Here is a 12309-nt window from a genome sequence, read left to right as displayed (position 1 = left end):
TCCACTCTGGCCCTCAAACCTTTTCATTTCACAGACCAGTGAATACTGGCCAGAAAGTTAACTGGGGGAATGTTCTTTGCGTGGTCACCTCAAGGCAGCGCAGATCAAGTGAGTGTTCCACTGGAGTGACATTGTCGGTGCAGAAAGATTGTTTTGACAGGAGGTGACTGAAGTGGGCAGTAAAAGGGAAAAAGTAAAGTGAAGAAAGACGGTCTCACCGCTATGGCTCGCAGTTTTGGTGGTACTCCTCTGCTTCGTCCAGGATTTGGATCTAAAACAGAAAGGAAAGTTTTCAAGAGAATTTAAGACACCAGAGCTATACATCTGCGTTCATCAAAATGGCTATATATGTTCAGGTAAAATGTAGTGGATTAAAATGGGTGGGAGTCGTGCCAGTTTTATACCTATGATGGATGCAACTGACAGTAATTACCTGACAGAACTATTGTGCCGGACCACAGTCCCACTGCATATACCTATAGTATATACTATACTGTATATGCTCACGCACCATTAAATTTTAATCATACTCCCCAACTGTGTTTACGTTCTTTCTTGTACTGTGCCATATAGAGCGTGCAGAGTTGTAACATGTGACATTATTTCGCCTTGTCACATTAATGAATCAGGGACTAGTGAAGGGAACGAATGGGAACATAACAAAAAGTCATTTCGAAAAAATGCCAACAATAACAATTTTCAAGATGGTAGCACAATGTGACGGTGTAAAAAGACACAACAAAACACAATCGGAACAGCACGGGTACATGAAAAATCATGAAAAAATGTATGAACACACAAAGAATTAAAGTGCACAATTGAGCTTCATTGTGGAGACAAATGACTCCAGCTGCCAGACAAAAAAGCAAGATAAAATAAAAGTGTTTATTGATGGGATTTAAAAAGTAAGACAATATCATACGCCAACCAGGAGACAGTTCCAGAGGTGCCAGTACAGCAAAACCACCCATTTGACGTTAACCTGGACTCTGAAACTAAAGCTAAAAAAAACCTAACCCAGCAGATCTGTGTGTTCAGTCTTTGGTAGGAGCCCGGCTGCAGAGCTCTGCACAGTCTGAAGCTGAGCCATGGCTCAAGCTTTAAGCCTTATAGTCATCCATGTGTGACAATATTAAAACATGGATACATTTTTCAGTATTGATTGGAATCTGTGAGTTGTCCAGAGCCAGTCTCTCACACCAGCGGAGCAGCTCTATGGCAAGTTTGTTGAACGCTATATGATGTATCGTCTGCACTATAGTGAATTGAAGATGTTACCGTGACTAAGGATGTGACCTGGAATGAGAGCAGAACAGGCTCAATAATTGATCCTTGAGGTACACCAGCTGAAGAGGTGAGAGAATCAACTGAAACAAGACATTTTCTGTTTGAGGTGTAGGATGAAAACTAGTCAAGGGCACCTACCATTTATGTCTATCGATTAGCAAACCCTGATCGGGCCAAATGACGCACTGACGTGGAGTAGCACTAACACAGAGCAATATCTAGAAGCCCTTGTAAGTCATTTGTTTCTCATGCTGCCTTCAAAGGGGTCGTGTTTACGAGAAGGGTCCATATGAACGCCCCGCCCCCCTCCCCCCTTGTGTTGAATTCACGACCTTGGACCTCGGAATTTTTCTAAGCGAGTTTCCAAGTTCACAAGATGTGACACGTTTTCCTGACATTATCAAAATGAAAGCAAAATAATTTCGATTGTCAGTGGATAATAAGTTTCTTATATTACAATTTTAATGAAATACTTTGGCTCCTCTTTGCCTTTGTCATTCCTTTGCTTTTACCGCATTACGATACACGACTGCTGGCTTGCTAAACTGTTAGCATCTGTGGCTTCTTGAAATAGACCATGCTCGCATTCCTCACACATTTAACTTGCACTCTGAACTCTGAACCACAAAGTCCAGTCGGTAAAGTGCACTACAGCTCCACCTGGTGAAACCATGCACACCTGTGACCTTGGTTTTGTTTGGTGATTTCATGGATTTATTGTTCTCACACTTGAATTGTTAAAAAGTAGAGAAAGATGAGCAAGGAAAACTACACTTGGAAATAAACCAGTCAGAGGGATGTGGGCTTTAATAAACATTTTTTCAACCATGATACTATATATATATATGTATTTTTTTCCCGATTTGACTTTCTTTGCTGACGTTCCCATATGCACAGGAGCTTTATATAAAGTGGTGCTGCTCGGTTCCTAATCCTGTGACGGACTCGGGACTTCCTACGTGCGCGTTACATCAAAGCCCTGTCACTGCAGAGGACTGTCTCTTTGAAGTGAGGAGGCTTAAAACCCCTGTGCGATGTATAATAATTTACTGTTAATGACTGTTTGTTATTTCAGCAGAGATAAGGGAGTATCTGCTCAAGGCCCCCGAGTGTTGCCTGATGAGTCAGTGCGCCGCCCAGCTCGAGAGCGCTAACTTCACATCTTCTTTTCATGTTTGAAAATTAGGTGATTGACCTCTGGTGTGTTGAGTAAAAATTGGTGCTCTTTTTTTTTTTTTTTTGAGATGCTATATGATAACTTCAGCCATGAGGAGATGATAATAATGGAATAGATATCACTCTGACTTCTGTCAGGGGCACCCCAGTGATACATTATCAGTCTTATGCAGAAGGTGACTGCAGTAACATGAATATCAGTACAATGCATTGTCGTAGTTGTTCTCAGCCGTTCTGACCAGTGTCTTCTTAAGACAAAGCAGCCCTTTTGAAATGGTTTAACGTGTGGATTTTGATTAAGAAACTCAAACAACCAAAATAGACTTGTCCATAGGGTGTCTGGCCGTAGAATCAGTAGTGTAGGATGTGCATGGGGGTGAAGGTGTGTGCAAATATTGTAAGTGCATCATAGGCAAACAACTGTAAAGCAACTGACGACCAAAGACCAAAATCAGTAGCTGCTCGCTGGGAAGGTGAGAGAGAGACTGTACGTGAAAACCGGGGGTGAGATCGAATTGTCAAATTGGCTCAGGAAGTATTTGATCAGCAGCAATGATAAGAGCTGTTTGTATTCTCTAAATGCATAGGAAAAGTGCTTCGATGCTTCCTTTCCTATTTCCTTTAGCATAGGGTACACTGGTCTTTCCTTTGCGAAAGGAAAGGAGATCCAAACACCCCACAATTCATTGCGGCAGCGATATTTAACTTGACGAGCCATGCACGGACGTAAACGATTCAATCTGAAATAGAAGTAGAACAAGTAGAGTATGAATATGACCCAGAAGAGACGCACGTCATCATGTAAGTTACTTTTAACCGATGTCACACCATGGTAAAACACTGAAACATGCTGATGGAGCCGCTGCGTTTTTTTGGTAGTCCATGTTCGGAAATTTGTAGTTTCACCGCGGCAGGCGCACGTCAACAACATCCGCCGTCGCATGACGACATAGTAGAGTGAAAGTCGAGGCGGATTCTCTGAGCAGCGCTATCTGCTTGTCCTAATTCCTATCAGTCCTCCTTTACACCCTTCCTTGACCCCATGACGTTTTCCACTGAGGTCAAGGAAAAAGTAGATAGGAAGGACATTACGCCCTCACCCCAGGTTCTTGTACCCACTTTTATTGTGTCAGTGGTCAACTTTGAACCTGGAAACTTGTGATGTAAACCTCATAAAAATAAATATCACTAAATATATCCATTTGAAAAACGAATAAATATATATACATATATACTGTCTATATATTCTGTCTCATAAATATGTAGGGGAATATAAAAGGTACAAGTCCCAAGTCAAAGCGGAGATTGGAGGAAACCGCTACAGAGGTAGCAGCGGGAGCAGTGGCGACTGTTGAAAGTCGTGTTACTTCATCATCGCACTGACTTTGTCGCTGAAAGCGAAGTGATTAGAAACAAAGAGCAAAGTACAGCAGAGATCACAGGAAACACACAGGTGAGACATGTACTGAGTCTGGGTGACGTGGAAGAGGAATAATGAGGAACATCGCCTGTCTTTTTTTTTTAACGCAGCAGCGCTGCTGAGAGTTTTCGGTCCGTTTGAATATGTGACAGAGGCACAAGGTCACTGACTACCCCGAGGGAACTGCTATCTCCTCATGACAGCAGCCACAGTCACAAAACTCTCTGCCTTGGAGTGAGTGAATATGAATATGATACTGTATTTGTGTTGCTTGGAGGTTAAAGAAATGAGAATTGGGCGACAGGGATGGTTGATGTTTCATTGGTCGTTTCGCCAGTGTTTTCACAGACACCATTGTCCTCTCGGAAGCCCCCTGGAAACGGGCTCACATGATCGATGTCAATCATTTCAGATTTGTACACATCCCCTCGGTTGACCGCATAGAGACAGCGAGACAACCCGGTAGCCAAACAGCCTCGATGACGCGAAGGGCGCTGACTTAATAGTCCAAGGATGAAGAGGTCTCGGGTGTAAAAAGGACAAAACAGATGTGGAATGCAATTCCACTGAGGTTCATAGCCCAGGGGAAATTCCCACGGTCAAAAGAACAGAAAGTCTCTTAGCATCATGCACATGACTCACATTGAGAGCTGCAGCGGTTCAGCAGGCTGACACGATATTCTTATGGTTTGATGGCAGTATTTCCAGAGGAGTTTTTTTGTTTTTTACAATGTAAAGTCTCCAATTGACCCAAGTACCTGCAGAAAACCCTGCATACATGAGGAAAACAGTTTCCACACAGAAAGGGAACCTTCCTTCTGTGACCACTGTGCTGCCTTTAAAGTTGACATGACCAACTTTTTTGCATAATGGTTAAAAAAAGTTGACTTCCAGATATTTAATGGGTCCAGTGTGTTGGATTTACCAGGATCTATCAGCAGAAATATGATATAATATTCATTATACATTTTTGATTAGCGCATAATCACTTGCAATTAAGAATTGTTGTGTCTCCATTACCTCATAATGAGACACTCATTCGTATCTACATTTGGAGCAGGTCTCCTTCCATGGCACCTGCTATATTTCTACAGTAGCCCAGAATGGACAAACTAAACACTGGCTTTTCAGATGGTTGCGATCTACCTCCTCACCACTAGTTGACACTAAATCTTACACACAGAACCTTCAATACAAGTTATTGCTCTGTGCATCATACAGTAACAAAAACAGCGATATTACTACTCTCTCCTGTAGGCCATATTGTTTACAGGGATATGGCCTGGTAAAAGGCAAGTTATATTTAGGTTCTAAATGGCCTTTTTCCCACTGCCACTTCCTTTTAGCACACGACTCGCTGTCCAAGTCTGGTGAGAATTGAAAGCTTTTGATTGCGTAAGTGCTTGGAAGGAGCCGCCGTTAGTTCAGGCATAAATACCTGCCCGTATGACTCTAGTTCTAAAAAGTACAATTATAACAAAAAGTACCCCCTCCTCCTCAAGAGGGAACAGAATACAATACGGTCGTCTTTGTAAGAATTTTAAGAGCAGCACAAGCACAAAGAGGAGACGGTAATTTCACAGGCAGGTGTCATGCACTCATACAACATATTGAAATGCAGGACACCTGCACCGAAATGAAGAAGAAAGAAGAAAAAAACACTGATAAAAATAAGACTTGCAGCTTCACTTTGACTCCGAAATATAAAGATCATAAGCTGGTTATGGTCATTGGGTGACAGATGTTTATATTATTTATAATTGTTTCGTTGTGGTTCAGTCTTTTCCTTTGTGAGTTCTGGCTGATTAGCACATCATCCGCTCCTCCAGGGGGGATTTCTCCCTTATCCACGCCTACTCGTCTTTAGGTGTTTCAAATCTTTTTTAAAAATACTGTTACCACTCACCAATCACAATCCCGTCTGACCCACATTGCCGAAGCAAATAAAAGCCACTTTATGAAACTAGCAGGAGGAATGCGATTGGATGTGAGCTCTCTGCTATGTAACGGGATCTCATGTGATATGTGTGATAGTTAACTAGTGACTTGATAGTAACTAGATACTCATAGTTAATGACTTGTCGGAGGCACTAGTTCAGTGGTTCTTGGATATTTTGTAATGTTCATACGTCCCATTCTGCCCCATTTGTGGATGCTTTCATTTTCCATGGAACACTAGGTCATGTGGGTGGTGAGTGACCTGCTGTTTTTAATTTTGACAGGTAAGAATAGGTCACTATCAACAAATAAGTTACTTTTCTTGTCTACAACCAAGAGATGCACTATTTACATCTATCTCTGTGTACTGTCTAGATGGAAACAGTCTGCAGCAGGGTTCCCCAATTAGCATGCCAAGCCAAGAGCCAATGTACACACACACACACACACACACACACACACACACACACACACACACACACACACTGCTCCATTCCCGACAGGAGTAACGCCACTCATACAACAGTTATTGATCTTCTGAGATTTACTTGTCATGTTGCAGGCAGTTTTACCGAAGGACCATAGAAAGCGTGCACGTCTTCTGATGGTGGCGCTCAAGTGTATGGTGTGGGATGAGGATGTAGAGCACGTGTTATGACAGATGCGTTAGTGGGTCAGCGTGGGCCAGACATTTGAGATTCGCTGGTCTACAGAATACATGGTCCAGACCACAAGTATTAGGACAGTTACACATTCTGTGTTCTTCAGGCTCTAAGCTTCAGCACATCCAGTTTGAAATGAAATAATCAACACTACATGAAATGGCTGAGCTTTAACTACAGTAGATGTCTCAAATGTAGTATTTGGACATTTGTGGAAAAGCCTTTGGGGTCTGATGTCTTTGACCCACAAAAAAACCAAAAATTATGAAATTATTATAATTTCGAGACAATTCCGAGAGGGATGCAGGACAGCAAAATAATAATTCATCGATAATGCCACTGCAAAATTAGATTGTAGGACCCGATGAGCAAGATGTATGTATTTTGTGGTCATATGTGTGGTGCATCTATTCATATCTATGTGGAATAACATTTATAAATATTTATTAATAGAATCTGTACATGATTTAAAGACTATTTCAGCTGTATATGTATCTATATGTGCTTTTAGTTCATTATTCTAAAACTTTGATCCCATATGTGACCTTGACCTTTGATGAAAAAAAATAATCCATAGGCCAGGTCCTGACCCTACCCCCCAGCTAGCTTTGGGCACTATGCGTTAAAAGGACTCAAACACACATTATTCTTTTGATACTGTTGTAAATCTAATCTAGCTAAATTCACTGTTTTTATCATTACATAACTAGCACTGTAAAAATACATTACATTGACTCGTTTCACCTTGTAGGTTTTCATTGATTCAGAAAAACTAGCACAAGGAGGAACATATTGAAATGATTTTAGGGTAATTTCTGCCGAGCGCTGAGCTAAACTATCTCCTGCCACTAGTGATACGCTCACTGAGCGCTTCAGTACGAACACCTGCACATCTGCTTATTCATGCAGTTATACATCAGTCAATCACGTGGCAGCGTGATTGACTGATGCGCAGCTTTTGCTTTCAACCTAGTTCATATAAACAACTGAAAAAACAGAGTACAGTGTATTGTCTTCAAAATATGTGATGTTTTGTGACCGCATCTTGCACGGATGAGATGGTATTGTGAAAATCTGACTGACATCATACATATGGCCTTAACACCTACTTAAGTAGTCAAAACTGCCTCTGTGATAGTTGCCAGTACAGTAGAGCTGCTTTCAGAAATTTGCTGAACTTCTTCAGAAGGGGCTATGTGAGAATACATGTCTACAAATGTGGCTCCGGCGAGAATCTCTGGAAGGATTCACAGCGAGTGAGTGGGCGTGTTGATGACAATAATCAAAAGTCACTGCTCTCCGCAGTGAAAATAGCAACATTTTCTTGCATGTCCTACCCAGACACCACAGAACGTTTCCGGAAGTTGACCTGTTGGAGTCTGACTCGGTCAATCTCCTGCTGCGTCCCTCACTCGTGAAAGGCAAACTCCGCAATATATCCTGCTCCAATTACGGATATTTTAAGTGTTCATGTCTGAAAACAGCTTGTGTCGTCAGGACCACATATTGCCAAGATGACACACAAACACTGGCTTGAAATAGATTAATCCAGTGGTTTTCAAATTTTGTTTGGGATGCCCCCTCCAACTTCAGAAGCTGAAAAACCCTCAGGTCGCTCCCCACCCTCAGTTTTTATCAACCATTAATAATGGCAGGGGTCTGCACAAAATCATCAACAACTTATTGTTTGTTTGGTTTTCTTACATAAATCATATTCATTCAACTTAGTTTTACCCCCCCCCCCCCCCCCCCCAGCTTCAGAACCACTGCATTAGTCTCTACATTTGCATCATATCACATTACATCACATCAATATTCATCCAGGTATTAGCGCTCTCTGTCTCGTTTAATGTGAGCGTTCCGTTTTTCTACTGCAGCCTCCGAGGTCTTCCTCTCCTGTCAGATGCGTTTATTTCTGCGGAGTTGTCGTCTTGCGGCACATTCGTGTGTGTGTGTCTGCTCCCTTCAGAGGCCCGCGTGCAGCCAGATGTCAGTGTGACTTACTACATCATTGGCTCAAATCAGTATCACTGAGCCGGCAGACGAGGCTGCCGCAGATGGCTGCTGTGTGCTCCGCTGCCTTGAGCCGCTCCGTCAAGAACTTGTTAATTAGAGAGAAGGGACGCCTGTGCTTCCCAGCAGAGTGCATGCTACGCTGTACAGCCTTCAGTGTTTAACCCCTCGCTTCTCTTCAAACAACGGATCAGTGAGGTGATGCTGTTGCTGGCTGTTGCACGCTGTGTTGCAAGGCGCTCCACGGTGAACACGCTGCGATGCTCTCTCTGTTCTGCCGGAAAGAGAAGAGATACATTGTCTCCAATGACTCTCACAATTCTACCACAGCCGATGCTGAGCTGTGGCAGGGTCGAAGGAAGCGATCCGTCCTTCCGAGGGCCAGATGTCTTGGCAGGCATATTTACTAGACAGATATATCAATCTTCTCGAATAACTCTAAGCAAGAAAGCAAATGAGTTCCTTTTCTAAAACTAACACGTACCTGTATTCATATGTCAACAGTTTAAGCACATGCCTACCCCATTTTCATAATGATTTAGATTTACAAAACAGAACTATGGACTAGAGAACACCGAGGATTTTAGTTTGTGTGTGTGTGTGGGGGTAAACTTAACATGTTACGACACTGTGTTGAAAATGATGGTGTCATAACGGATGCTGCCATGTTCACTCTCTCTCGCTGCATCACCTCAGCCAGGCCATTATTTAAATGTTGCCACTGTTGCACTCCATTCTCATGTCTTCTCTGCTGTGAAACGCCAACCGCAGCAAATCAAACATGGTCCAGTAAGTGAACCGATCTAAACATAATGAGCATGCACTTATAAAGCTACAACGGATAAATTCAACACTTTCATAAAGCGCTGTACTTTATAGGAGGAATTCGTCATTGCTGTACTCAGGATAGGGTGCCCCCCCTCCTCTGACTTTACACGCTGAAAAAGTGACATTTACTATGGCATAAACTACATAGAGTTACGAGAACATATAGCTACAGTACAGGCTTGCCGTACATACTAAAGAAAAAATTAAGACCCAACCAAAACATAAAACAATGCTGTACAAGCCCTTCCACTGAAGCTCGAATGTCAATGCAACTCATATATATATATATATATATATATATATATATATATATTTACCTGTGAGATATATATATACCTGTGAGAGGCAGAAATGCCTTATATTTCCATCAAAGGAGACTTCAAGATTGTGAGACCTGTATGTCCGTCAAAGTGATGTGTAGCTGAAGTCCTTGAAAGCCTGAATAGCAGATTTCCCTTGCCATAGACAATTGTACATACTGTATCTGCTAGTGCCGTTGGTCAAAAATACACGACTTTCAGATCTGGTCAGATCATTTAAATATAACTTTGTGGCTCTAACCTTTGGAGATGCTGTGTCTGTCTAGGCTGTTAGGCTTGTGATAAGAACTAAATGATAGGATTCATCTTGGGGAACAATTTATTTGGCATATTCTAAGACTTTTTGTTTGGTTCATATTTGGTTTGCTACCATTAATTCACAGTTTATATAACACTGTAATATAACAGTCCTCCTAACTAGTTTAAAACCATACTGCCATCCAATCAAGCTAAAATAACAAATGAGATCAATATGACCTGTTAGGGGGTTAAGAGTAGTTCCCATATGGAAGAAAACTTGTGCCGTATAACACAATTTATAATTTGAACACAAACAACACAGCAGGGAAACCTTTCTCTACCAGCACATCAAAAAGCTGAGGGATATTTTGTTCCCACCCCACTCATCTTTTCAAGGCCAAGCTATGAGCAGTGTGAAATATGACAAAAGCCAATTAAAGCAAATGTAATCTGATATCGGCTGCGTGTTTGTGCTAATGTGCGTGAGAAATAACTGAGCTGTAACTCAGTTAGGACCGCGGTCAAGTTATTTTGGCACCTAGCTGACATCTGTACTGAACTCTGACCCGTCTTTTTATAAAGCTGCATGCTAAGACTCAAAGAACCAGCGGCAGGCTCTACCATGAGGACAACAGCTACACCTACACAACTACATGTAACATACAGTAACTTCTCTGTATCATCGACTCACTTATTCGATTATTGGGGCATCGTATCATTTTCAGCTAAATGTACTTAAAGGATCAGCTTAGTCTTTATGACGGGAGGCCATTTATAAATATTTTACATTTACTGACACAATGAGTGAGTGACATTCTAATTTTGCAACTGTTTACTATCGTATGGGTTGTTTTTTCGTGAACACTGCATCAGGTGAGCTGATCATGTTTTACGAGTAAAATCTTACCTGAAAGTAGGGAAAGCTGTCAAATGTTAGAGAACTCTGTAGGGAAATAAGATTAAAAAGTACAGTATGTTTCAGAGTTTTGGTGGAGTACGAGAAGAATAAACTGTAGTCACCTTAATATTAATAATATCTTCAGTCATGTGAAGAGAGAGAGAATAAAGCCCAAGGAAAGTCCCACGCCTGGTTTCGCCCAGATCCCTCGAATCACTTAAACTGCACTTTCACTCAAAGCTTGTAGAAAGAGTCAACTGTGTACAACACAGCCTTCCCTTTCAGCACACAGCTTTATGTTTCTTTCCTCGCACAGAAGTAGAGCTTTCAAAGTCATCAAGGCTTTAATCGTCCATGCTCCCTCTGCCTGATGCTGAATGGAGCTTATCTTTGTGCTAAGGCGCTATAAGCTTACCGCACATCTCCATGGGATATTTCTCTCCTGGTGCAGGAAATCAAAGAGCCGCTGCAGCCTACACGTTACAATCACGTCCTCCGAAGGAAACGTATGATTTCGCCAAATGTGCGCACATTGATTCCGCCCACAAAGTCGCCAGAGGGACATGGCTCGGCTGGCACTTAACCAGCTTTCGAGCAGGGAACATGCGACGTGCGCTGGAGTTGATTGACAAGACACACTTTATGAGCAATTATGCAGCATTGTCCATCTGTCCTCCCACTCCAACTGCAGATTGAGCCGTACAGCACTGCTTTATTCTTGTTTATTCAAAAGCGAGACGAGTGCTGGGGGCACACACAAACACACACACACACACACACACATACAAATCAGTGAAGGCATATGTATCAGACTGCTGCTGGCTGCGTGAGCTAAATCCACATATATCGTGTGGCGAAGACAAACTTTGAGTTCAATACCACTCTTCTTTTTTAAAATTTACTCCATGCCATGTTCGAGGCTGCCCTTCCTCCCTCCTTCTGCCCTTTATACCGTATCTATCTCCTCCCCAAGAGTGTGAAGAGAAGGGAGACAGCCATAACTGCCATGTTGGATATAATGGGGTCACACCGCATGAGAAAAGGATTACCATTACTGAAGGTCAATATACGGTGCTAATTGCACTTAAGGAACTAAAGGAGCTTACGGAAAGTCTTAAATTGTCGAGTCTTGAAGCCTGTTTCGCATAGATAGATGTAATATTGACATATTTGTCTCTTCAAATAGGACTTACAGTAATAGGACTGGTTTCCAGACTGTCAAAGGAAGAAAGTAACACTACCCTATATGTACACACTGTTATCTAAGGCCATTGGACCCGTTAAGGGGTGTAGGTCTTTCAGTATGAACCGGGTCACTTCTCCCTGGTCATCCTCCCACTAGCTGCAGCTGTGAAGGGGCTTTGGGCTCGTCTCTGGCTTGGACCAGCGGACGTAGAGCGAGGTGTGGGATGGGTTCAAGGTAGCTGCAACTTTAACAACAAAATCCTATCCTTGATTCCAGAGGCAACACCGCCAACCTGCATCGGCGCTTGAAAAAGCACCACAGGCAGCTACATGAAGAGTGTA

The 12309-nt window shown here is 42.3% G+C and overlaps 1 protein-coding gene across 3 annotated transcripts in view; it reads left to right on the top strand.

Annotated features, from left to right (window-relative positions):
- plppr2a (phospholipid phosphatase related 2a) overlaps positions 1 to 12309 on the top strand; it is a 143777-nt gene that overhangs the window by 72475 nt on the left and 58993 nt on the right. The window lies entirely within an intron of this gene.

Source organism: Scophthalmus maximus, chromosome 17 (genome assembly GCF_022379125.1).
Source record: "Scophthalmus maximus strain ysfricsl-2021 chromosome 17, ASM2237912v1, whole genome shotgun sequence".
NCBI lineage: Eukaryota > Metazoa > Chordata > Actinopteri > Pleuronectiformes > Scophthalmidae > Scophthalmus > Scophthalmus maximus.
This window is presented reverse-complemented; position numbering and strand designations above follow the sequence as displayed.